The 27,463-nt window shown below is 34.0% G+C and overlaps 1 long non-coding RNA gene across 1 annotated transcript; it reads left to right on the top strand.

Annotated features, from left to right (window-relative positions):
* The first annotated feature begins 1,656 nt into the window (after positions 1-1,656).
* Positions 1,657-27,118, top strand: LOC127706199 (uncharacterized). Its single transcript, XR_007984313.1, has 3 exons — positions 1,657-1,771; positions 9,415-9,513; positions 22,259-27,118. It is a non-coding gene; the product is annotated as an uncharacterized LOC127706199 (long non-coding RNA).
* The last annotated feature ends 345 nt before the right edge of the window (positions 27,119-27,463 follow it).

Raw genomic sequence — 27,463 nt, 5'->3', positions numbered from 1 at the left:
TGGCAGAGAGAAAAATCCTCCGACAAATACATGAAATACAAGGGCTTCCAAATAATACAGCAAATATGGCTGCCTATACCTTGGTAGGAGCAGAACCTATTGCCATCACATTAGACAAAAATCTACTTACCTTCTTCATGAATATTGTTCGAAATTCAGGAACCATAGAATGTGAAATTCTGCGTCGACAAATAGCATTTTCAGACCAAAGAGGAAAAGACTTTATCAACAGAGTTGAAAAAACTCTATCAAAATACAATTTGAAATCTAGTAGTTACTACATAGAAAGTCCACTTAAGAAAATCGAATGGAAAAGACTAGTAGGAATAAAGATCAAGGAATACTGGAAAAATGAATGTCATTATGAAAAAATGGAAAAAACATCACTTAAATACATAGAGATACAGAACAATCCATTAAATGAAGCACACAATATATGGAAAAGCGTAAAAAACAATAGTAAAGATGTAAAGGCAGGAGAAATAAAAGCAAGAATAAGTACTCAAACGTACATATTACAAGCCAAAAGAGCTAAGTTCGATCCGAAAATTAACCCGATATGTACAATCTGTGAACAGGGAAATGAAGATCTAGAACATTTTATTCTACGCTGCAAAGAATTGGAGCAAATAAGATCTAAATATTGCTCAAAAATCGAACAGACAATGGATGAAATTGATACCTCAACATATAAGAAGATCATACAAGAAGGAAATTTACTGCAGCTCATAATGGACTGTACTAGCAAGGACACAAACTGTTACTCAACTGTGTATGAAAACATTGAAACTCTGGCAGGAAATATGTGCTACGAGATGCACATGCTGCGCACAAAAAGGATAAAAAACTTGAACACAAGTACAGTATAAGTATAAATAAACTTTTTAAAATAAAATAGTTCCCTACTTTACCATCTTACTATTTTATGACTTATTAGGACCTAAATTAAATAATTTTTTTTGCAAAGTTTTAAGATATCCAGTTACCTTTAAAGAATAATGATAAGATCCGAAATAAGGTAACTTTAAACTGTGAAGGAAAACTTATGTATATATGATGAATTATTCTAAACCCCAACCCTTTTACATAAGTCTTATAAAATAACCTTCTCATTATAAATTCTGATGTACATATAGCACCTTTAACTAACAATTATAAGAAAGTTTAATTTAAGACCACTTAAATTCTAAATTCTTATTTGTAAATATATCCAGTTCTTACTTAACTTATTCTTACACCTCAGCACATTATGAATATTATTTTTTAAATTTTATGATGACAATCCTATGAATTAGTTATAATATTAATTATTTAGTAATTATTATTGCCTAAATTCAGTTATCTGTACATAATTAAATGTTTCCTTATGTTCTAAGGTGTATATAGTTGCTACAATTATACCCTATGGGTAGTGCTCCACAATTAATGGAGGAATATATAAGAAACTGGTGAGCTGTGTGCACAGTTCAAGGTCAAATCTAAATTATATTTTTTTACGACGAAAAACTGAAAAGAAGAAAGAAACGATTTAAAAAATATAAAAAAATTGTGTAAGCAAAAATGATTGATTTTTTATTTTTTATTATTGGTTAAAATCAATGAATGATAATTAATAAAATTTTTGGGTCAAATCTAGCCCCGGGCTGTCCTGTTTCGCGCGCTTCAAACGTCGTCCATATTGTATTTCATGACATACGAGAAAGATGTTATACCTTTTGCTCCTAGATAAAAAGGCTTATGACGAAGATTCAGTGACAAATACATAATTACAGTGAGTTTATAAATGAAATATATAGGATGAAAAATTTTGTCCTGCATTTTTTTTTAGTTGTAATCTCTGTCCTGCCTTTTTACTTTTCACTCTTTGGTCCTGCCTTTTTTTTTTTTTAGTTTATCCTGGCTTTTTTTTTCATAAATTGTCATCCTGCCTTTTTTTTTGCAAAGTGTCTCATCCTGCCTTTTTTTTTTACTCAAAACTCCTGTCCTGCCTAGCAGGGGCAGAAGGATTTTGAAAATGAAAATCCTGGCCTGGTTAAAGCTGAAAGCAAATAATCTTGCACAAGACGAGATAAAAATTTCAGCTAATTTCTGCAACTCAAAATGCAGGAAACTTTTAAAATCATTTGTTAAGGTGTACAAATTTAAAAGTGAAAGTAATATTAACAAATTCAACATTTAACAAGTTACATGTTGTACCATGCAAACAAACTACATCTGAGAATACTATAACACATGGGGTTGGTCTTTTCCCCACCGAACACCCAAAAAAGACCACTAACCCTTAAGAAAAATAGTAATGTTACAAAATAAAATCAATTAAATTGCATAAAATTTAATCCTATGGTCATGTTTTTCACATTTTTATGTGCATTAGTGATAATTAATGTTTTAAGTTGAGAATTAAAATAAAAAAAAAAAAAACGCTTCTGGATCCAGCAATATTTTTTTCCGGATTTACATTATCTGTATTTCCTTGTATATTATCTTATGGTCTTTACTTTTCAATAATTAGAAATAAATTGTTCAAATAAGTTAAAACATTTTATTTAATGTGAAATTATCCCAATAATTATATTTAAAAAACTGTTAGACTTGAAAGAGTACTGTTTTTTGGTTCTCTTGTTATCATTTCTTATTAATTTGTGTATAATATGTATAAACATATTCATTCTCGTTCAGAATTTGTCAAATATATAAATAAAGATGAAAACAATATATTTATGTGTGTTAGATGGTATTTTAATGTGTTCCGCGGTGTGCGGTGGTGTTCGGTGGTGAAAAGACCTACCGTAACACATGTGTTATAGTAGTCTCAGACCAAATGTATATATTTTGTACAATTTCTTGATTTTCCTTGTTTTACATCAACTTTTAAGTCATTGTTTTACATCAACTATTAAGTCAATATAAGATATGGGGTAAGTATATGCATGATATGTGACACAGTGCATCTCATTTGAACTCGTACCACACATCTCATATCTTTCCAAGAAACAACTTTATATTTGGTTAGAATATATGTCAATGGTTATGATAAAGCTTCTCTCAAATTATTTTGTTGTTTCTTGCCTGCGCATGATGTTTCTTTAAAGGAAATATTGACGGAAAACTGCACAAAGTTAGCAGTATTCTTTGTTTTCATAAAATGTGACGTCATAACATCAAAAATCTTGTGTATATAATTCATTTATATTTCTTGATTTTATGCATTCCCAAACATGTGCAAATTAATTTGAATAGTTTTTTTGGGGCAAAACCGGGTCTTAATGCCCTTTCTCCTTTCATGTACATTTTGTTTTGTGTACTGTATTCATCATATTTTCATTCTTCAAGTACAATGTTGGTGCATCTCATAGCACTTGAAGGGTATTTGCTAGCTTAATTACTGTCCACAGTGTGCTATGATAATAGTGTGGTAACTTATATTATTTTAATGTGCCTGTCCCAAGACGGGAGCCTCTTGTTCTATTGTCCTATCTAAATGTTTCTCAATTTGGAAAATTGGATTTTTATGGCAGAACGATCATTTGATTCTTTTTTATACGCCCCCGTCAAAATTTTGACGGGACGTATTATGGTATACAAATGTCGTCTGTCTGTCCAGCGTAAACATGAAATGTCGTCTGTCTGTCCAGCGTAAACATGTCGCACCGTAACTTGAGAACGACTTATCCAAATTTCATGAAACTTAACATACATTGTAGTTGTTTCTTATGATGGTCAAACGATCTGTTTACTTTTTGGTGAAAATAAGATTAAAACTTTTTGAGTTACAGGACTTAATAACTAAAACAGGTGTGTGTTTTTTTTCACATGTCGCGCCGTATCTCAAAAACAATTTATGATTATTGCTTAAAACTTTACTAAATCTTTTGTGAGTAAAGAATGTTACTCCAGGATTATTTGATTTTCACAATGAAAAGTGTTATAATATATATAGTCATCAGTTCGTCTAGTATCTATCTTCCCTAAGGGACTAAGGGAAATAAACACTTAGCTTCTTTTTGTCTTGCACATGTTGGGACCAAACAACTTATATGGTGGTAACTTGCATAAGTGAATAAAATTATCCTTCTTTAGAGGGCTGGAGGTATAAAGGTTTAAAACCATCAAATCATGGTACAGCATCTGGTTGCATATGGGCAATAATTTGGTATTCGGCCTTTGGTTTCTTTTTGTATCTTTTTTTTTAAGTTCTAAAACTTTAACTTTTATTCTGTGGGTTGTGTTGGTGTGAGACTAGTATTAATGGAACAAGTAGGTTTTTCGAGGAAAGATTAATCAATTTTGATTCACCGTTTTCGTGACAGGAAACCAAACAGGAAACAAAACTTTATTTTCTTTATTTTGCACAATTTATTTCAAAAGACATAAATGAACACCATTACTAGTGTTACTTGCTTCATGTTGATATTTAAAATCTATTTTCAATGTTAAATTAAGGTTTTTTTTAAACGCGACAGGAAACCATAAGAAACCGAAAGCATTTTTTTAGTGTTATTTTATTGGAAAATCAGCTTAAAATAATCTGAACAGTAAACTTTTTCTTGATAATGTTACTTATAACTTTAGTTTTTAAATTTTAAGGACTGTTTTTGATAATTTTTTTCCAATAGACAATAAAAATTATAAGAATATAGAAACAAGGGCACTAAGTCTTTAGGATGTCACTATAATAAATTATTTTGGGCGCCGACTTACATCTACTGATTTTGACTACCAATGTATTTTCTCTTGCTTTTTGTTATAATTCTTGTACACTTTTATATGTAGCACATGTGCCTACTTACCCTTAGAAACCCAATGCAGTGTGCTAGCTAGCTCTGTAACACAATTGCATGATTTACACTTTGTGATTATGCGTCACTAACCAGAAAATTCAAGCACTGTAAAAACTGGGAGATCTAGCTACTGCTACTTATTTTATATAATGTACTTTTCTATAAAGGGCTGTTCCAGAAGTGAATGTATTGGGGTGTTGGGAGGCACTTTCTCAGCTCTCACTTTTGATTCAATTGGAAAGATGCATGACATTTTAAATTTCTAAATTTTATTGAAGACAAAACAAAAAGCGTGATCCAACAAACATTTCAATGTTGGGAACATCCAATATGTGAGTGATGTCCACAGTATAAGTAGTATCTTGTAACATCCACCCTGTCCCTTGCTTTTTGTAAAATTGCATGTTTTATATAGATTTAATAGGCTGTTGGTTTTCCTGTTTGAATGGTTTTACACTAGTAATTTTTGGGGCCCTTTATTATGAGCTTGCTGTTCGGTGTGAGCCAAGGCTCCATGTTGAAAAATGTACTTTGACCTATATTGGTTTACTTTTATAAATTTTGACTTGGATGGAGAGTTGTCTCATTGGCACTCACACCACATCTTCTTATATCCAATAAAAGTTTGAATTGTTTCACATTTGTGATTTCGGGAACTTTTATAGCTGACTATGTGGTATGGGCTTTGCTTATTGTTGAAGGCCATACAGTGATCTTTAGCTCAGCTGTAAATTTCCGTGTCATTTGGTCTCTTGTGGAGAGTTGTCTAATTGGCAATCATACCACATCTTCTTTTTAATAAAGACAAGATTCCATATACAAAACCATTATTTTGCGGGTGTATAGAAATTCAATGAAATCCTATAATTGTTTACACCCTTTCATTACAACTGCTGGAAAATTACAATTAAGTACCATGGATTACAGAAATATAACCTCTCATATAAAAAATCTCATATACCAATAAGAATAGCCTGGTTTATTTCACTAAATTTCTTTCCAAAATTTGTGACTACAAATATATAAATCTTGATTAATAAAAAATTCTAAACAACACGAACCGGCCCCACCAAAAACTGGGGGTGATCTCAGGTGCTCCTGAAGGGTAAGCAGATCCTGCTCCACATGTGGCACCCGTGACATGTTATTTCATGCAATGTTTTATGGCAAAGGAGTAGGTTCAGTAAGACACCTTTTTGGCCCCAAAATATAGCAGTTTTACAAAATTGTTAAAATTTAAACTTTTAGCTATTAATTGGAAAGTAGAATACTTCTGCTATATAAATATGGGCTGTTTTTGACAAAACAATGCACATATATCGGTACTAGCATCATTAAGTCATGCTAAATTACTGAAATCTTCACAATTTTAGCATTTTAGTTAAATTTTAGACGGTTTCCATCTTAAATGGAAGTGGCCGCATATGTGTTCATTCTTGATATTTAATTGTAAGTTGTATTTGATGATAATACATAACATATATAAAGGTTGAGAGTGAACACGGATGCGGCCACTTTCATTTTTGACAAAAACTATCTGAAAAGTGACATATTATGGCATATTTGATAGATTTTTCATGTTTAAGCTTGAATTTTAGCGCCTCTAATGATAAAATCAGTTCAAATCTTTCACATAAACTAATTGAATCGACTGAAGTAGACACTTAAGTGTTTAAAAAGTGTCCAAAATCTTTCATCAGATGAACCTGAAATTTGAGGCCAAAATCGGCTCTTACCGGACCTACTTCTTTGATATAGGAACATATTTTCAAAGCAAAATGTTACTTTTAAGTTGAAAAGAAAAGTGTTTTGATATATTGGCCATGCAGGCAGTGAACCGGCACTACTTTATAACCTGAAGGGAAATAACACTTTTGAAATGCTATGAAATTGTGACGCATACAACTAAACTGGATACAACATTGGCGGTTTCCATGTATTGATTTACTACTGGCATACATATGCATTTAGATTTGCATCTCTGGTTAAACTCTGTCTTAAATGTAATAGTATTACTATTAAACTCCTAAATATGTGTTTGTTTTAAAAAAATTAGTGCAATTTATTCAGAGAATTTCCATGTTTTCTTAATTGATACAGGATACCATAATCGTTGTATCTTGATGTTTTAGCCAAAAAAAATGTATTTATTGGTTTTGAAATTCCAATTTTATACAATTAATTCCAATGTCAAATTCCTATTAATCCAGTAAAGTAAAAAACTTTTAACTTTGAATTAAAATCTTATAATAGGCATCATGTGATATTTGTGACATGTACACCATGTACATGGTTTCCACATGTTAACCTTCTTTAGTGGGCTAAAATCGATAAAGTACTTCCTTTCAAGTCATGCATGGTAAAACTTCACTTCTCCTTTGACAATATTATTGCATTTTTGAAAAGTGTTTGCTGAATATGATTAAAATAAAAAAATTAAAATTGTGACAAAGATACCAACTCTGTACATTCCAAGTGTAACGGTATATCAACATGTATTTTTTTTTAAATTATCTGTATTTACCTAAAATATCAAGTACAATTTAATGCTAAAGCAAAATCAATTCATCGAGCATCGGCAGAATGATAAGAGACGTAATGTTGATTGAATTTTCCAAGGACCCTTTTCATCGTTATCCGGAAACAAAGTGTGTTGTAACGTCCCTAGAATAAGAAATCGATTTTGTCAAGTCATTGGGCATTTATTTTCACTCAAGATAGTGTGCAACATTATGCACGTAGGAAAAATAATAGACCCCCGTTGCGATCTCTTTCAAAATTGTATCTTCCTTTTTTAAACAATATGAAAACAGTCTACAGAATATGCTTGCTACTATCCCGTTGGAAACAAAAACGATGTTTAGACCTAATATTTCCTATACCCGGCCGTAAGCGCTTAATCACATGTTAGCCACATGTTTCACGTATGACCGGAAATGATTTGGACTGAACAACAAAAACAATTTTAATAAAATAAAAAGTAAATAACCATGATAACTGGTCTTCTGTTTCGTGTGAAATGTAACGCATAACGATAACGTCATTTTCTAACTTAATTATTACGAAGGACAAAACTAGAATATAAATAATCACTGATTTACCTGTTTGAACATCTCGTGAGAGTTCATATTTGCATATTGTTATGAAGAATTCAAGTACAATAAAGCAGACTACACCATCTAAATTTTGCGTTACGAAATCGGAAACCAAAGTAACGCTACTTTTCTTACACCTGCTACAAAAATAGTTATAGTTCTCGGCAATTTCTTCTGACTATTCTTTTTGATCCATGTTCTTTATTATTTGAAATCAAAAGTTACGATTTTGCAGGCGACGATTATCTTTAAATCGGGCAGCGTTACGCACTTCGGAAGCGAAAATAACGCTAAGAAACGACATACAAAAGTGGCCAAATAATCTTATATATTTGTTTATTTCAAGTTCTCTCTAGGGGAGATTAGAAAGCACCTATATTTTAATAGAAATAATAGCATTTGATGGTGGAGCAACAACTTCTCTCAACAAAATACAATATTTTATCACTTTTCTATCGTTATCGGAAACTGTCCCAATACCAAATTATTGCCCATATATGAAAAAGGGAAATAATCCCTTGAATTTGACAGTTGAAGGAAATTAATCCTACATCTCATTGCAATAAAAAATGTCTGAGTCATAAACATATATCTTGGCTGTTTCAAAGCACCATTATTTTTTTATATGGTGTTTCTGTTGAATATTTTAGAAACTGGCTGTTACATGGTTACTAAAGCTTGTACACAGGAAAACAAGAGGCTCTCAAGAGCCTGAATCGCTCACCTGTATTTCAGAGAAGATTTTTAAATGTTAGCAAACTTAATGAACAAATTGTGTAAAATTGTCTTTAAAGGGCAATAACTCCTTGAGGGGTCAATTGACAATTTTGGTCATATTAACTTTTTTGTAGATCTTACTTTGCTGAACATTATTGCTGCTTACAGTTTATATATATCTATAATAATATTCAAAATAATAACAAAAAACTGGAAAAAATTTTGTTAAAACTACCAATTCGGTGGCAGCAACCCAACAATGGGTTGTTCGATTCGTCTAATAATTTCAGGGCCAATAGATCTTGACCAATTAAACAATTTTACCCCCGTCACATTTGCTCTAAAAGATTTAGTTTTTGACATATAAACCAAAAACTGCATTTGACCTTTAAGTTCTATTTTTTGCCATGGCTGCCATGTTTGTCGATGGATCAAAACTTCGGATACAATTTATAACCTAGATACCCTAAGGAACATTTAATTAAAGTTTGAAGGTATTTGGCCAAGTAGTTTCAGAGGAGAAGATTTTTGAAATAGTTTACGACGGACGCCAAGTGATGGCATAAGCTCACATGGGGCCCTTCGGGCCTCGGTGAGCTAAAAAGAGGTGAAAATTTGATTGTTTAACTTCCAGTGATGGTTATTTTCTTAAACGCATTGAAATGTTATTTGAAATTTTTTCTATAGTACTGGACAGGATAAAACTTTACTCATGCCAAGTATTTTTTTATTTGAAATAAAGATATTAAAATTCTGCACAATTTTTTGAATAATTTCATTATTTGTGTCAATATTTACTGACTTTGAATCATTGTTTTCAGGCTTCCAGTTCAGTGTTTGTAATGAGCCACACTAGACAAAACACTGTGGCAGGCAACACTAGACAATTTAAGATGATGGAAATGGCAGGTTGTTTCATGGTAAGCATCTTTTGTAATTAATTCACTCATTATCTCCTAACTTTAATCAAAGTCTTCCAGGTTGGTCAGTAATAGGGACAACCTGCCAAATAGGGTATATAATACTTTAAATGAGTAACAATCTCTCTATTTACTCAATAATGTATATTATCAAAGTGTTAAATATGAATTTATTTCCACGTCCAATGGAAGGAAGGAGGGTTTGTTGGTTATAAATATGTCAGTTCATCTGTCCTTGTTTTCATCAGTCTTTGGAGTACCAAATTTAATTCTGAAATTTAGACAGTATCAAGCTTCAATTGAGCATGCAATACAGAGATGTGTAAACTATTATTAGGGCCTTCCAATAGGACGAGGGATCCCTTTATTTTTCGATTTGTCCATCTGTGTTTTTTGTCCACAATTTTCTGTGAACGCACAAACCAAACAAAATTTTGCACAGTTGATTTGTCTTATCTGTAAATGTGCATTGAAGCCTCTCTTGTGACGAAAGTCATGGAAAGTATTTAAAACATAGGGATTGTTTTTCTGGCAACAATGACAGTTTCAGCTCTGGCATCAACAATTGTTAAGTTTTCTGCTGAAGTTAGTTTGAAAGGAACTAACTGTGCTAGGTTAATAATTTTTTGTATGAAGTCGCTTTACTATCAGTACATATATCAGTTTGACGACTATTTTGAGGCCCTGCCCCTAGGTCCTAGGAGCTTTGAATTAATTAGCAATTTTCAATGTTAATTAAGTTGTTCTGCTTAAGTCAGTTAAATGATAGAATCTATTTGTGATAGATCAATGATATTTTGTATGAAGTCGCATTTCTATCAGTTCCTATCAATATATATATATATATATATTTGTAACTTAAGCAGAAAATAGTAACATTGAAAATTGCTAAATAATTCAAAGTTACAATAAACAACGATATTTTCTATAAAGTTACATAACGGTCTGTCCATCTCTGTGTTTGTGGACCATGATTTCCAGGCCCTGCCCACTTGATCTTGGTCTAGTGACTGATTTAATAAGCAATCTTGCTGTCCATCAAATTGTCTTTTTCTGAATTTTATGCTAAAAGGCAAGACATGTCTCTGTGTCAACAGTTAATATAAGCATTAGCATTTCTCTTTTCCATGGAGGTTTATATTTGGCCCTGCAGACTTCAGTCATGTTTGCACTAGTACATAATTGTCAGCACCCCCTAATCTCCCCACTAAATTTCAGGTAAAAAAAACTATTTGTAACTGTTGGAAAATATCTAATGAAACTGCGGTAGTTTCACAAATTGTGTGTGGTCGTTTGCGGTATTTTCATGGTAAACCCATTTTCCATCATCAAACAGAAGTTGAAACTGCTTGTAAATGATTCATTCTAGTACACTTCACGATTGTTAAAGTAAGTCAAAATCACACAAAAAACAATTTAGAAACCTGTGTATGTTTTAACCGGAAGTTTGAATAGCACATGTAAAAGAAAATAAAAACGGTGAGAGTCGAAATCCGTACTTAACAGATATCACTATAATACAACTTTGAAAGTAAAACAGTTCCATGCATGCATATCCTAAATGTGTAAAACAATGTTTAATATATTATCACATTAATGTTTGAAGGGTCTTAAGCTAATACAAAACATATTCGTCTGTATGAAACACCAAAATGGAACGAATATAGTCCGTTTGACTTCTATAAATCTTCAGAAAATAATTCTTAAAAATTCAATTTTGCAAATAAACAATTTTTTTCTTGATGTATGTTAATGTATGATATATATATACGAACTCTGACTTATGAATATCATAATTTTAGGCCAATAATCAAAAAAGTCTCTATGTTACTCCTATTTTCTTTATGTAAAATACTTAATGGAGTAAGTATGAATAGTGTAACAGCTTTTCATTCAAAACAAAAACATAAGACGTGCTTTAAACCCTGTTTCATTGTACCATGTGACTAAATAATAACTCATTTAAATATCAAAGGACATTATACATGTCATGAAAGGCTGTTACACTATTCATACTTACTCCATCAAGTATTTTATATAGACAAAAATAGAAGTAACATAGAGACCTAATGGGTAACTTTTTTGATTATTGGCCCAAAATTATAATATTCATAGTCAGAGTTCGTAATATATCATACAAATTAATTTAACATACATCAAGAAAAAAATTGTATTTGCAAAAATGAATTTTTAAGAATTATTTTCTGAAGATTTATTATAAGTAAACGGATTATAATAACCAATTACGTTTTGTAGTTTACACATTGTAAGCTGGTTTACGGTTGACTTTTTTTACTCTTTTCGTTCCCTTTTATTCATGCAGATTCCAGTTTATATTAAGCAATGCAGTGAAAAGAAATGAGAAATTCGTAATGAAGCATTTAATTTTTAAATTTATCAGTATTAATTTGATATTGAATAAAAATAACTTATTAATATAGATAAGGTAAAATTACTAGTTTTAAAAATGATAAGAGTGCCCTCTACAATATCAAAAACAAACATGGCGGTACATGAGCCACCTCGCGAAATCAATTTTTTTTTTATTTCTTGCTTATAGTACTCTATAGTCCACACCCCTGTCTGGCAGGTTCAATTTTGGAGAATAAAACCGCGGACTATACAAGCCTTTTAACGGTAACCATTTTAATTTTAACATTTGCATTTAACTATCAAAATTACAAAAAGGGTGAAATATCTGTGTCAACATGCAGTTTATTTATTAAGTTATTGGCTATGAACTAGCTTTCAGTAATTAGGATTAATCTCAGATCTGCAGTTTGTGTCTTTAGTGTTTTCATGCTTTGTATCCATCTGATGAGTTCAGCCCTTTCAACATGCGTTGGTTGTCTGTCGTCCGTCATTTACTTTTACAAAAATCTTCTCTGAAACTACTGGGCCAAAGTAACCCAAACTTGGCCACAATCATCATTGGGGTATCTAGTTTAAAAATGTGTCCAACGACCCAGCCCGCCAACCAAGATGGCCGCCATGCTAAAACTAGAACATCGTGGTAAAATGAAGATTTTGGCTTAAATCACTGAACCAAAGCATTAAGAGAAAATCTGACAGGGTAAAATTGTTCAATAGGTCAATATCTATTTGCCCTGCAATTTTCAGACAAATTCGACAACCCGTTGTTGGGTTGCTGCCTCTGAATTGGTAATTTTAAGGAAATTTTGCAGTTTTTAGCTCGGAACGGTGAGTTTTTGTCATCACTTGGCATCTGTCGTCGTCCTTCTGGTGTAAACTATTTCAAACATCTAGCTTCTCCTCTTAAAATACTGAACCAATTCCAACCAAACTTAAGCTGAATGATGCTTAGGGTATCTAGAATAAAGGTTGTGTTTTATTTACTGTTTCGTCAAATAATATGGCCGCCATGGCTAAAAATAGAACATAGGGGTAAACTGCAGCTTTTGGCTTATATCTCAAAAACCAAAGCATTTAGATCAAATCTTACATAGGTTAAAGTGTTCATTAGGTGTAGTTCTATCAACCCTGAAATTTTTAGTTGAATCTGATAACCCATTGTTGGGTTGCTGCCACTAAATGGGTAATTTTAAGGAAATTTTAGTTTTTGGTTATTATTTTGAATATTATTAATGATAAAGATAAACTGTGAACAGCAAAAATGTTGAGCAAGATGAGATCTACAAATAAGTTCATATGATCAAAATTGTCAATTGACTCCTTAAGGAGTTATTGCCCTTTAAGGACAATTTTACACAATTTGTTTATCATGTTTTCTTACTTTAAAAAATCTTCTTCTTTGAAACTAACAAACCAATTCCAACCAAACTTAAGCTGAATGATACTAAGGGTGTCTAGAAGAAAGTTTGTGTTTTATTTTCTGTTTCATAAAAAAAACATGGCCGCCATGGCTAAAATAGAACGTAGGGGTAACATGCAATTTTTGGCTTATATCTCAAAAACCAAAGCATTTAGAGCTAATCTGACGAGAGGTAAAAATGTTTATTAGGCCAAGCTCTGTCAGCCCTGAAATTTTCAGATGAATCTAACAACCCATTGTTGGGTTGCTGCCATTTAATTGGTAATTTTAAGGACATTTTGCAGATTTTGGTTATTTTCTTGAATATTATGAATGATAAAGATAAACTGTAAACAGCAAAAATATTCAGCAAAGTAAGATCTATAAATAAGTTCATATGACCAAAATTGTCAATTGTCCCCTTAAGGAGTTATTGCCCTTTGAAATCAATTTTTCACAATTTATTTATTTAGTTTAAAATTGAAAATGGAAATGGGGAATGTGTCAAAGAGACAACAACCCGACCATAGAGCAGACAACAGCTGAAGGCCACCAATAGGTCTTCAATGCAGCAAGAAACTCCCGCACCTGGAGGCGTGCTTCAGCTGGCACCTAAACAAATATGTATACTAGTTCAGTGATAATGTTTGCTTACTTTAAAAAATCTCCTTTGAAACCAAACTTGGGATGAATGAGTTTCAGAGTATCTAGTATAAATTTTGTATTTTATTTTCTTGTACATCAAGAAACATTGCCACTGTGGCTAAAATGAAACATCTGTGTAAAATGTATTTCTTTGATTTTGAAGAAAATATGACAGATACTTAGAACATTTCAATGGAAGTTTTAAGCCATTCATTAATATAATATTGAAAAGCAAAAATAATCATTGATGAAAGATTTAAACAAAAAATTACAGATGAGCGATTCAGGCTCTTGAGAGCCTCTTGTTTTGATTTTTTTCATATTTGCCTATTATATTGAAAACTATATAGACAGAGAGAAACTTTAAACTGCAAAAATGATCAGAAGGGTAGTATGAAATAGTCATTTGACTTCTGATTAGAGTTAACGCCCTTTCATGACGATTTGTACAATTTTTTTTGCGTTTTTGTTTTATATTTTATAACTTATAATAGATAAAAAGAAACTTATATAAACAAAAAATGATCAGCAAGACAAGATCTACAATTAAGACGAATGGCGGAAGTTGTCAAAATACTCCTTATTGGAGTGATTGCCCTTTAATGACGAATTTTACCATTTTGCATTATATGATAAAAATTATAATAGATAGATAGAAACTTAAATAATCAAAAATGATTAGCAAGACAAGACCTACTAACAAGTCAAATTTTGCCGATATAATTAGTAGTTTATAAATTTTTACAGGAGTTGTTGCCCTTAAATTTGGAAATTATTTTTTACCCTCTTATTTGTTTGGAGCAAAAGCTAAATTAGATAGAGAGAAATTAAACAGACTTCAATGATCAGCAATATAAGATAAAAAAAACCCCAAGATTTTTGTCATTAATTCTATTCTCATCTACAATGTTGGAGAGTATCCTTTGTTGAATATGCATATAGACCCAAGGTGAGCGACAAAGAGCCTCTAGTTAAGTCTCCCAAACGAAGTTTGGGAAGACTTATTGTTTTTGCTCAGTTCTTATTATTATTATTATTCTTCTTCTTCTTCTTCTTCTTCTTCTTCCGCCGCTTTTAAATTTGAACTTGTCCGCACCCGTTCTCCAAAACCACTTGTCAGATTAACTTAGGGTTTCACAATATGTTAGACTAACATGTCTAGTGGTGCAATCAGGGTTTTGTTTGTGCAATGGGGTCTATAAAGGGGTACTTTGAGGGGCAAAAAGAAAAGAGGGTTTTACTATAGAACCCTATGGGATTTTATTTTTTTAAATTTTCAAATGATTATAAATTGAAAACCGTTTGTGATAGACACAATCTTTTTAATTGAAAATGTTCTAAATGATAAAGCCCATTAAATGAAATACAGGGTTAGTCCCCAGGGGTCACCCCCACCCCCTGCCATTTAAGAAAGTTCTAATACCTTGTAAGTGGTCAAGATCCCCAGCCCTAAACCATATATATTTTGGTTTGTTATGCTAAGATGGTTTGAATGATATACAGGGTAAGTCCCCAGGGGTCACCCCGACCCCCTGCCATTTGAGAAAGTTCTAATATCTTGTAAATGGTCGAGATCCCCACCCCTAAACCATATATATTCTGGTTTGTCATGACAAAGCACATCAAATGAAATACAGGGTTAGTCCCCAGGGGTCACCCCCACCCCCTGCCATCTAAGAAAGTTCTAATATTTTCTAAGTGGTCAAGATCCCCACCCCTAAACCATATATATTCTGGTTTGTCATGCTAAGATGGTTTGAATGATATACAGGGTTAGTCCCCAGGGGTTATCCCGACCCCCTGCCATTTGAGAAAGTTCTAATATCTTGTAAATGGTCGAGATCCCCACCCCTAAACCATATATATTCTGGTTTGTCATGATAAAGCACATCATATGAAATACAGGGTTAGTCCCCAGGGGTCACCCCCACCCCCTGCCATTTAAGAAAGTTCTTATATCTTGTAAGTGGTCAAGATCCCCACCCCTAAACCATATATATTCCTATTTGTCATGTCTCGGAACATTTGAATGACGTATACGGTCAGTCCCCAGGGGTCCCCCCCACCCCCAATGTTCTAATATCTTGTAAATGGTTGAGATGCCCACCCCTAAACCATATATATTCTGGTTTGTCATGTCTCGAACATTTGAATGACGTATACGGTCAGTCCCCAGGGGTCCCCCCCACCCCCAATGTTCTAATATCTTGTAAATGGTCGAGATCCCCACCCCTAAACCATATATATTCCTATTTGTCATGTCTCGAACATTTGAATGAGGTATAGGGCCAGTCCCCAGGGGTTCCTCCCCACCCCCAATGTTCTAGTATCTTGTAAATGGTCGAGATCCCCACCACTAAACCATATATATTCTGGTTTGTCATGCCAAGATGATTTGAATGATATACAGGGTTAGTCCCCAGGGGTCATTCCGACCCCCTGCCATTTGAGAAAGTTCTAATATCTTGTAAATGGTCGAGATCCCCACCCCTAAACCATATATATTCTGGTTTGTCATGATAAAGCACTTCAAATGAAATACAGGGTTAGTCCCCAGGGGTCACCCCCACCCCCTGCCATTTAAGAAAGTTCTAATATCTTCTAAGTGGTCAAGATCCCCACCCCTAAACCATATATATTCTGGTTTGTCATGCTAAGATGGTTTGAATGATATACAGGGTTAGTCCCCAGGGGTCATCCCGACCCCCTGCCATTTGAGAAAGTTCTAATATCTTGTAAATGGTCGAGATCCCCACCCCTAAACCATATATATTCTGGTTTGTCATGATAAAGCACATCAAATGAAATACAGGGTTAGTCCCCAGGGGTCACCCCCACCCCCTGCCATTTGAGAAAGTTCTAATATCTTGTAAATGGTTGAGATCCCCACCCCTAAACCATATATATTCCTATTTGTCATGTCTCGAACATTTGAATGACGTATACGGTCAGTCCCCAGGGGTCCCCCCCACCCCCAATGTTCTAATATCTTGTAAATGGTTGAGATCCCCACCCCTAAACCATATATATTCCTGTTCATCATGTAATGAACATTTGAATGATGTATAGGGCCAGTCCCCAGGGGTTCCTCCCCACCCCCAATGTTCTAGTATCTTGTAAATGGTCGAGATCCCCACCCCTAAACCATATATATTCTGGTTTGTCATGCCAAGATGATTTGAATGATATACAAGGTTAGTCCCCAGGCATCACTAATGCATATAACTTTACTGGACCAAACCAATTTTCACTGGAAGTTGCCCAATGTCAGGCGACCCTGGGAATTACGAATTATGGGAGCTTCGTTTGGGAGACTTCGTAACAGCATCCTGTTACATTCATTTCTTGTTATAGTTTGTTCTTGTTATGCTGTTAAACCACTTATAGCTTGTTCTTAATATAATAATGTTATGCTGTTAAACCACTGTCCCAATTAAGTAAGTGGGAGGATTGGATGCCAGCAAACATGTTTAACCCCACTACATTTTAATGTGCTTGTCCCAATTCAGGAGCCTGTAATATAGGGGTGGTTGTTTTTTGCTGTATATCATATTTGTTTTATCATCTATTGTTAAATTTGTACATATAAATCAGGCTGTAAGTTTTCTCATCTGAATTTTTTTGTTTTACATTTGTCATAATGTTGAAGGCTATTTGGTGACCAATAGCTATTATTGTTAACTTCTACGTCTTTTGGTCTCTAGTGGAGAATGGTCTCGTTGGCAATATACCACTTCTTCTGATTTTCATATTTATTCTTATTACGCTTGTCTAAAACTGACTTATTCTTGTCTGTGGCTAATGAAGAGTATTTATCAATCAAAACTTTCACATATTTCGTGTTTATGATTAAGCAAATATACTTTTTGAGAGCATTTGATGTCACTACTAGTGTGCAATTTTCCAAGTTATAAAGGGACATAATTCTAGAACAATAAGTGACTCACAGCTCAAATTCAAAACACTTTTTACGAGTTTTGGTTCTGAGCATTGCACATGAGTTTCTCAAATTTTTTAGCAAAACTTGGCCCAACTGCAGAAACCAGCATATTAACGTACCTTAAAAAAATAAAAAAATTACCTGTGTTATTTCCCTTATTGACTTTGGTATATCGAAGGCTCTTCATATCATAGCACAGTTTAAATATCTGTAAGTGTTGAGATCATTTCAAACTTGACATATATACTTTTAACTCTGTTTAAATTGATCAATTAAGTTTTTATAAAATGTGTAGTCATTATTAACATGGATAGGCTTAAACATATTGTTTACTTGATATCTATACTTTTAAACGAGAAGACCTCATTTTGTGTGTCGCTTCTCTTCCTTCCCCAATAAATTAATCATCATGCCTCTGTATGTGTCCTATAGGTACCATGCATAGTCGCATTTGTCATCCATTCTTATGATTATTCAGTTTGGGTTATTTTGGGAGAAAAACGAAGAAAAAGTCGTCCGAATATTGTTTCCGTCATCAGACCGACTTTTAAGTCATACCCAAGACTTCCGATTTTAAACTTAAAAAGAGGGGGTAAAGGGTTATTTTCGTGCAACATGTTTTGCCACTTTTTATTTCACGTGCAGCCGTGAAAAAGGTTCGTTTTTCACCATGTTTCTTGAAATCGATAAAAAGATCAACGTGCAAGAAATTTTTAATTGTTCGCTCATTGTGAAATGGCATTTTTATTTTGCGTTCTTCCGTGCAGATACCCCTACCCCCCCTTACTCCCCTCTTTAAACATAATTTTCATAATTACTCTGGGACAGGCAGTGATCTGGAAGGATTTTTTCTCTATGGGCCCACTGGGCCCCCCAAAAATAAATTCAATGGGCCATTTTTAGAATTAATGGGCCATGTTGTCAAATGAGTGGGCCATTCGTTTACAATAAAAAATAAATGAAAAAAAAGTGTATATTTCACTGTACTAACAAGTATGATTCTAATTAATATCATGGATATTGTTCCTGTGATTTTGTAATTTCAATTTCAATGAATATACAATAACTTCTTCCAAACCGGGCAATATTTACGATAACCTTTATTTACAATATTTAAACTGGTACTGTTCCCTTGTTCATGTTCATGTTTTTTTTACATTAAATTTGGGTCTTTGTCGATACCATACTTATTCCAGATGTTCCGTATTAGAGGACGTTTCTGGCATTTCCTCTGCACTTGTATTATTATTACTTCATCACGATGACAAGAATAACAGTATAGAGCAACGTTTATTGACAAGACACAACAACAATTCGCTGAAGGCATGTTTACAAAATGTCAAAACAAGCCAAAGACAAAATAATTGGCAAGGACAGTTAAGCCCCTTTTATGGAGACAAATACTATACTATTCATAAAAAGGCTTTTGGGTTTTTCAATCAAAATAATAGCAAGCTTACTTAAAAGATTATAATTAGAGAAGAATTCTCGCCTGTACTAGCCAATTTTCACAAATTTAAAGTTGTTTATAAAAAATTATATCATGAATGATGGTTAATTACGTTTTTTGGTTAATCAGTCATATCGCATGTTGCTATTATTACCATAGGAAAACACCAGAGACGTCCCAAAAATATATAGGTGCTCCTATCATTGGAGTAAACACTACACAGTTGTGTACTCACACATGGCGGCATGAAATACGATCGGAAATCCATTTGACGATATCTCAACGTTTCAAAACGAAGTGAAAAATATCATGCGCCACGCGGGCGCTTACATTTGTCACTTTATGCGCCATTTCTGATCGATAAGCGCAATTGGCGCAAGGCGCACGTCCTTCCCGATCACTGGACAGGATAATTATTTTCGCGTTATTCTGCATGTATACTATGATTATAATCCTATAATATATAAAGACTCTCTTTATAATCCTATAATATATAGAGACTCTCTATATAATATGGCAGTGAACGCCGTGGAGAAGAACTTGACTTGGAATTGATAGTTCATGAATTGTGATAGACACAATCTTTTTAATTGAAAATGTTCTAAATGATAAAGCACATTAAATGAAATACAGGGTTAGTCCCCAGGGGTCACCCCACCCCCTGCCATTTAAGAAAGTTCTAATACCTTGTAAGTGGTCAAGATCCCCACCCCTAAACCATATATATTCTGGTTTGTCATGCTAAGATGGTTTGAATGATATACAGGGTTAGTCCCAAGGGGTCATCCCGACCCCCTGCCATTTGAGAAAGTTCTAATATCTTGTAAATGGTCGAGATCCCCACCCCTAACCCCTATATTTTCTGGTTTGTCATTATAAAGCAAATCAAATGAAATACAGGGTTAGTCTCCAGGGGTCACCCCCACCCCCTGCCATTTAAGAAAGTTCTTATATCTTGTAAGTGGTCAAGATCCCCACCCCTAAACCATATATATTCTGGTTTGTCATGCAAAGATGGTTTGAATGTTATACAGGGTTAGTCCCCAGGGGTCACCCCCACCCCCTGCCATTTAAGAAAGTTCTAATATCTTGTAAGTGGTCAAGATCCCCACCCCTAAACCATATATATTCTGGTTTGTCATGCTAAGATGGTTTGAATGATATACAGGGTTAGTCCAAAGGGGTCATCCCGACCCCCTGCCATTTGAGAAAGTTCTAATATCTTGTAAATGGTCGAGATCCCCACCCCTAACCCCTATATTTTCTGGTTTGTCATTATAAAGCAAATCAAGTGAAATACAGGGTTAGTCTCCAGGGGTCACCCCCACCCCCTGCCATTTAAGAAAGTTCTTATATCTTGTAAGTGGTCAAGATCCCCACCCCTAAACCATATATATTCTGGTTTGTCATGCAAAGATGGTTTGAATGTTATACAGGGTTAGTCCCCAGGGGTCACCCCCACCCCCTGCCATTTAAGAAAGTTCTAATATCTTGTAAGTGGTCAAGATCCCCACCCCTAAACCATATATATTCTGGTTTGTCATGCTAAGATGGTTTGAATGATATACAGGGTTAGTCCAAAGGGGTCATCCCGACCCCCTGCCATTTGAGAAAGTTCTAATATCTTGTAAATGGTCGAGATCCCCACCCCTAACCCCTATATTTTCTGGTTTGTCATTATAAAGCAAATCAAGTGAAATACAGGGTTAGTCTCCAGGGGTCACCCCCACCCCCTGCCATTTAAGAAAGTTCTTATATCTTGTAAGTGGTCAAGATCCCCACCCCTAAACCATATATATTCTGGTTTGTCATGCAAAGATGGTTTGAATGTTATACAGGGCAAGTCCCCAGGGGTCACCCCCACCCCCTGCCATTTAAGAAAGTTCTAATATCTTGTAAGTGGTCAAGATCCGCACCCCTAAACCATATATATTCCGGTTTGTCATGCAAAGATGGTTTGAATTATATACAGGGTTAGTCCCCAGGGGTCACCCCCACCCCCTGCCATTTAAGAAAGTTCTTATATCTTGTAGTGGTCAAGATCCCCACACAAAACCATATATTTTCTGGTTTGTCATGCAAAGATGGTTTGAATGATATACAAGGTTAGTCCCCAGGGGTCATCCCCCACCCCTTGCCATTTGAGAAAGTTCTAATATCTTGTAAATGGTCGAGATCCCCACCCCTAAACCATATATATTCCTGTTCGTCATGTCTCGAACATTTGAATGACATATAGGGTCAGTCCCCAGGGGTTCCCCCACCCCCAATGTTCTAATATCTTGTTAATGGTTGAGATCCCCACCCCTAAACCATATATATTCTTGTTCGTCATGTCTCAAACATTTGAATGATGTATAGATCCCCACCCCTAAACCATATATATTCTGGTTTGTCATGCCAAGATGATTTGAATGATATACAGGGTTAGTCCCCAGGCATCACTAATGCATATAACTTTACCAAATCAATTTTCACTGGACTTTGCCCAATGTCAGACGACCCTGGGAATTACAAATTATGGGAGCTTCGTTTGGGAGACTTCGTAACAACATCCTGTTACAATCATTTCTTGTATTATATGTATGTTCATAGTATACAGAAACGCGAAAATCATGGAATTTATCAGAGAGCAAAAAAATAACGGACTTTGAAAAAAAGGAAGAGGACTTAAAATAATTGTCCTGTCTCCAAGTGCCTATGACTCAGTTTGATACCTTTTCTGAAATTCTCCAGACATAAAATCTTTTACAAAAATTCATCCTATAACAGTTTACATACTTTCAACCAAGCTCTAATTAACCGCTATTTCGCGGGTGTGTTCTAGTGATATTTATAATCGGATGCTTATTCTAAGTTGGATATGGCACCTATTACAATTATATCAGTAGTTTACAAATCTAAAGTTTTCAATAATTGAATTATTTTTATATTGTAGATGATGTTTTTGGTATAGAGCGGAACTATAATGGAGGGGACAGCCGTAGATGAAACTTTTGAGATAGAAGATCTAATGTTGTACTGAGAAGACAGTTCTGCTGGGAGTTTTGTGATGTAGAGGTTTGAGATTCTCTAAATTTGACTTAAAGATATTGGTAATGAGATTGGTTAAATTAGACATTTAAAAAAAAAGATGTTTTTAAGGGCCGATGATCCATTTCCTTTATTTTCTAAATATACATGTTTCCAGAAATGAAGTCTGCAGATGACTTATTGCAGTTTAACTACATCCAGAATCGTGTGAAGAATCAACTTTCTACTTTACCGTTAAAAAGTCACTAATTATTGAGTTATTTTTCTTTTTAAGTGGCCACCAAAATTAAGGTGAAATTATGCTGAAATATCAAAATATTAGAATTTCCCCAAAAAACTCTAGCCTTTATATCACACATCTTTTGTTGGCGCGGCAGTATATTTAAGAAAAATGAAAAAAGTAAAAAAAAAATGTGGAGAACTGAAGAAAAAAATAATGATACTGCTGAAAACCTGTGTGATATAGAGGTTTGAGTTTCTCTAAATTTGAGTTCAAAGAAATTGGTTATAAGATTTGTTATATTAGACCTTTATTTTTTAAAGCATGTTAAATTTATAAGGGTGAAGATCTATTTACTTTATTTTTTAATACACATGCTCCCAGAAATGAAGTCTGCAGATGACTTATTGCAGTTTAACTACATGCTGAATTTTAGTTTATGAATCATGGGAAAAATTGACTTTCAACTTTATCTTTTAAAACCATAATTATTCAGTAGATTCTTTTTAAACAGCCATTGAATTTAAGGTAAACATTTTGATAAAATTTGAAATTTTAGAATTTCCAATGAATAAATAGCCTTTATATTACACATCTTTTGTTGGCGCGGCTGTATATTTAAGAAAAATGATAATAGTAAAAAAAAAAACTATGCTGAAATATCAAAATATTGGAATTTCCCCAAAAAACTCTAGCCTTTATATCACACATCTTTTGTTGGCGCGGCAGTATATTTAAGAAAAATGAAAAAAGTAAAAAAAAAAATGTGGAGAACTGAAGAAAAAAATATGATACTGCTGAAAACCTGTGTGATATAGAGGTTTGAGTTTCTCTAAATTTGAGTTAAAAGAATTTGGTTATAAGATTTGTTATATTAGACCTTTAATTAATTTTTTAAAGTATGTTTTATAAGGGTGAAATCTATTTCATTTATTTTTTAATACACATGCTCCCAGAAATAAAGTCTGCAGATGACTTATTGCAGTTTAACTACATGCTGAATTTTAGTTTATGAATCATGGGAAAAATTGACTTTCAACTTTATCTTTAAAAACCCTAATTATTCAGTAGATTCTTTTTAAGTAGCCACCAAAATTTAGGTGAAATTATGCTGAAATATCAAAATATTAGAATTTCCCAAAAAAACTCTAGCCTTTATATTACACATCTTTTGTTGGCGCAGTAGTATAAGAAAAATGAAAAAAGTAAAAAAAAAATGTGGAGAACTGAAGAAAAAAATATGATACTGCTGAAAATTTGTGGGATTTGAGTTTTTATAAAATTTGAATATAGAGATATAAGTATTAAGGATCTTGTACAGTCAAACCTGTTTTAAGCATGTCACTCATGGGAAGTATCAAAAGGGACGGCTCGAGAAAAGTGACCTTTAAAAAGAGTTTCTGTGGCTGGGAATGCAACTTGGTTTAGTGTTTTAGTTGGAAGATTTATCATTCGTTCGTTTGTTTCGTTCGTGTGAGCAGACAAATATTAAAGGGTGGACTCTTGCACTGTCAATTTGAAGAAGACATTTATTGATTTAAAGATGTTGATATAATTGGATAAACAAGTCTGTGAAATGCTTTTCAATGGTATTAATTGAAAGGAGTGGAATACAAGGATTCACCTATTGCAAGATCTGTTGCAAACCATGAAACGGGTTCCGATTCTCATTTTGATTTTGATACTGAACACATATATTTTTCATCATGATTATAATTATAATTAAAAACAGTAAAATGATGATTTCGTGCATAAAATAAGGTGACCGCATCGGACGGGTGATCTCTGAAATGAGTTAAATATATAGAGAAAATGCTTGAGAGGGTCACCAAGAGACCGTTAGAGATAGTTGACCTCTTAAACAAGGTGGTGACCTTAAGGCAGGTTTGACTGTATATGATTATTTTTTTCACATCTAGAATTTTTGTAATCAATAAATCATGTAAAGAGTGACTTTCAATCAACTTGATCATTAACAACCATTGTTTTAGAAGTTTCTTTTTAAGCATAAGCAGCAACTGTTTTTTTTAAAGGAAATACCTACATGCATGAGATGCAAAGAGTGGAATAATCAGCAAGGAGACATGAAATTCATTTTCAGGTATAATTGGATTGCTGCTACATAAGAAAAGTTCACAATCAGGAAATTGAAGTCTCTTTTGTCAAATTATTAGCTCTCAGCTGGTCCTTGCTGATAGTTTCTGGGCGACGGCAAGTTTTGAAGCACAGTATCCGTATCTGTTGTATCCTTCTTCTGGTTCAGTGGGTTAGGTGTGATCAACTTTTGAGTTATCTATATTAAAAGAGATCGCCTTCATAATGTGAAATGTGAAATTAAGGGATAATGCTTGATCTTTTTATCCTTGATAAGTGCCTGTATGAAGTCTGTCTTAAAAGGGGCAGGGTTCCCATAGCAATGTCAACATTTTTAGCTCACCTGGCCCTTTGGGCCAAGTGAGCTTTTCTCATCACTTGGCGTCTGTCGTCTGTTGTCGTCCGTCGTCGTCGTTAACTTTTAAATATAAATACATTTTGAACTAGTGAATGGAAAGAAACCAAACATGGCATGATTGTTTCTTATTAGATGCTGACCAAGTGTTGTTACTTTGTAGCCGATCCATCATCCAAGATGGCCGCCAGCGTGGGACTTAGTTTAACATAGGACCCTATGGACAATACATGTACATACAAATGTCTTCTTTTAGAGAACCACTGAATGGAATGAAACTAAACATGGCATGAATTTTCCTTATGAGGTGCTGACTAAATGTTGTTACTTTGAAGCTGATCCATCTTCCAAGATGCCCGCCAGCGTGGGACTTAAGTTCAACAAAGGACCCTATGGACAATACATACAAATGTGTTCTTTTAGAGAACCACTGAATGGAATGAAATTAAACATGGCATGAATGTTCCTTATGAGGTGTTGACCAAGTGTTGTTACTTTGTAGGTGATCAATCATCCAAGATGGCCAACAGTGGGGGACTTAGTTTAACATAGGACCCTATGGACAATACATGTACATACAAATGTCTTCTTTTAGAGAACCACTGAATGGAATGAAACCAAACATGGCATGATTGTTCCTTATGAGGTGCTGACCAAGAGTTGTTACTTTGTAGCCGATCCATCATCCAAGATGGCTGCCAGCATGAGACTTAGTTTAACATAGGACCCTATGGACAATACATACAAATGTCTTCTTTTAGAGAACAACTGAATGAAATGAAACTAAACATGGCATGAATGTTCCTTATGAGGTGCTGACCAAGTGTTGTTACTTTGAAGGAAGCCGATCCATCTTCCAAGATGGCTGCCAGCAGGGGACTTCGTTTAACATTGGACCATAATGGATAATACATACAAATGTCTTCTTTTAGAGAACCACTAAATGGAATGAAACAAACCATGGCATGAATGTTCCTTATGAGGTGTTGACCAATTGTTGTTACTTTGAAGCCGATCAGTCATCCAAGATGGCCGCCAGAGAGGGACTTAGTTTAACATAGGACCCCAAGGACAATACATACAAATGTCTTCTTTTAGAGAACCACTGAATGTAATGAAACTAAACATGGCATGAATTTTCCTTATGAGGTGCTGACCAAGTGTTGTTACTTTGTAGCCAAGCAATCATCCAAGATGGCTACCAGAGGGTAACTTAGTTTAAGGACCCTAGCTATGTGAAATACATACAAAAATCTTCTTTTGAAGAACCACTGAATGGAATGAAACTAAACATGGCATGAATGTTCCTTATGAGGTGCTGACCAAGTGTTGTTACTTTGTAGCAAATCCATCAACCAAGATGGATGCTAGCAGGGGGACTTAGTTTAACAAAGGACCCTATGGGAAATATATACAAATGTCTTCTTCTAGAAAACCGCCTAATGGATTGAAACCAAACATGGTATGAAAGTTTCTTTAGAGGTGCTGACCAAGTGTTGTTACTTTGTAGCTGATTTGTCATCCAAGATGGCTGCCAGCAGGGGGAGTAAGTTTAACATAGGACCCTATGGGAAATACATACAAGTGTTTTCTTCTAGAGAACAACTGAATAGAATGAAACCAAACATGGCATGAATGTTTCTAATGAGGTGCTGACTAAGTGTTGTTACTTTGTAGCTGAACCATCCTTCAAGATGGCTGCCAGCAGGGGACTTAGTTTAACATAAGACCCTATGGGAAATAGTCATACCCCAAGATTTTTTATTTAATTACGGGGCCAATATTAAACCAAATTTGGCCTCAATCATCATTAGGGTATCCATTATGATTTCCAAAACCAAAGTAGAATCAGGTGAGCGACACAGGCTCTTGAGAGCCTCTAGTTTGTTTTAGTTCTTTTTTTAAATTTTTTTATAGTTTTCTTATGCCATTTTTTCCTTTTTCAGATGAAAAAAAATTCTCCCTCTTCAACATTATTTCATTATTTAATTAATTATAACCTTTTTCTCATTCTGAATCAGTATTAAGGTCTGCAGTAATGCTTTTAGAAATTTAAATTATTATTTTTATTCCTCTAAATTTCTGGACAGTTTATCTCTTTTGGTTGGCTTTTTAATGATCATGAAAAACTTTGTTTTTGGCTCCACAAAGTTGTGGTCTCTGGCAATCTTAATGAAGGTTATTCCACTAACCAGTTGGCTACACTGAAAATTGTAACATCCATTCATTTAAGTTTATGAAATATTTTAATTTCTTTAAAAAATTATACTTGTCCCTCCATGTCTTAAGTACTTCATTTAAAAATCTTTTTATTTTTTGAAGTATCAACACTAACCTGGGGGGTTTACTAACATGATACTTCCTAAATAGGTTGTAAGTTATTAGTGGCGTGATAGATGGCGCAAGGGAGAGAGAGATTGATGTATGACATTCTAATAAGG

Source organism: Mytilus californianus, unplaced genomic scaffold (assembly GCF_021869535.1).
Source record: "Mytilus californianus isolate M0D057914Y unplaced genomic scaffold, xbMytCali1.0.p SCAF_6, whole genome shotgun sequence".
Classification (NCBI taxonomy): domain Eukaryota; kingdom Metazoa; phylum Mollusca; class Bivalvia; order Mytilida; family Mytilidae; genus Mytilus; species Mytilus californianus.
This window is presented reverse-complemented; position numbering and strand designations above follow the sequence as displayed.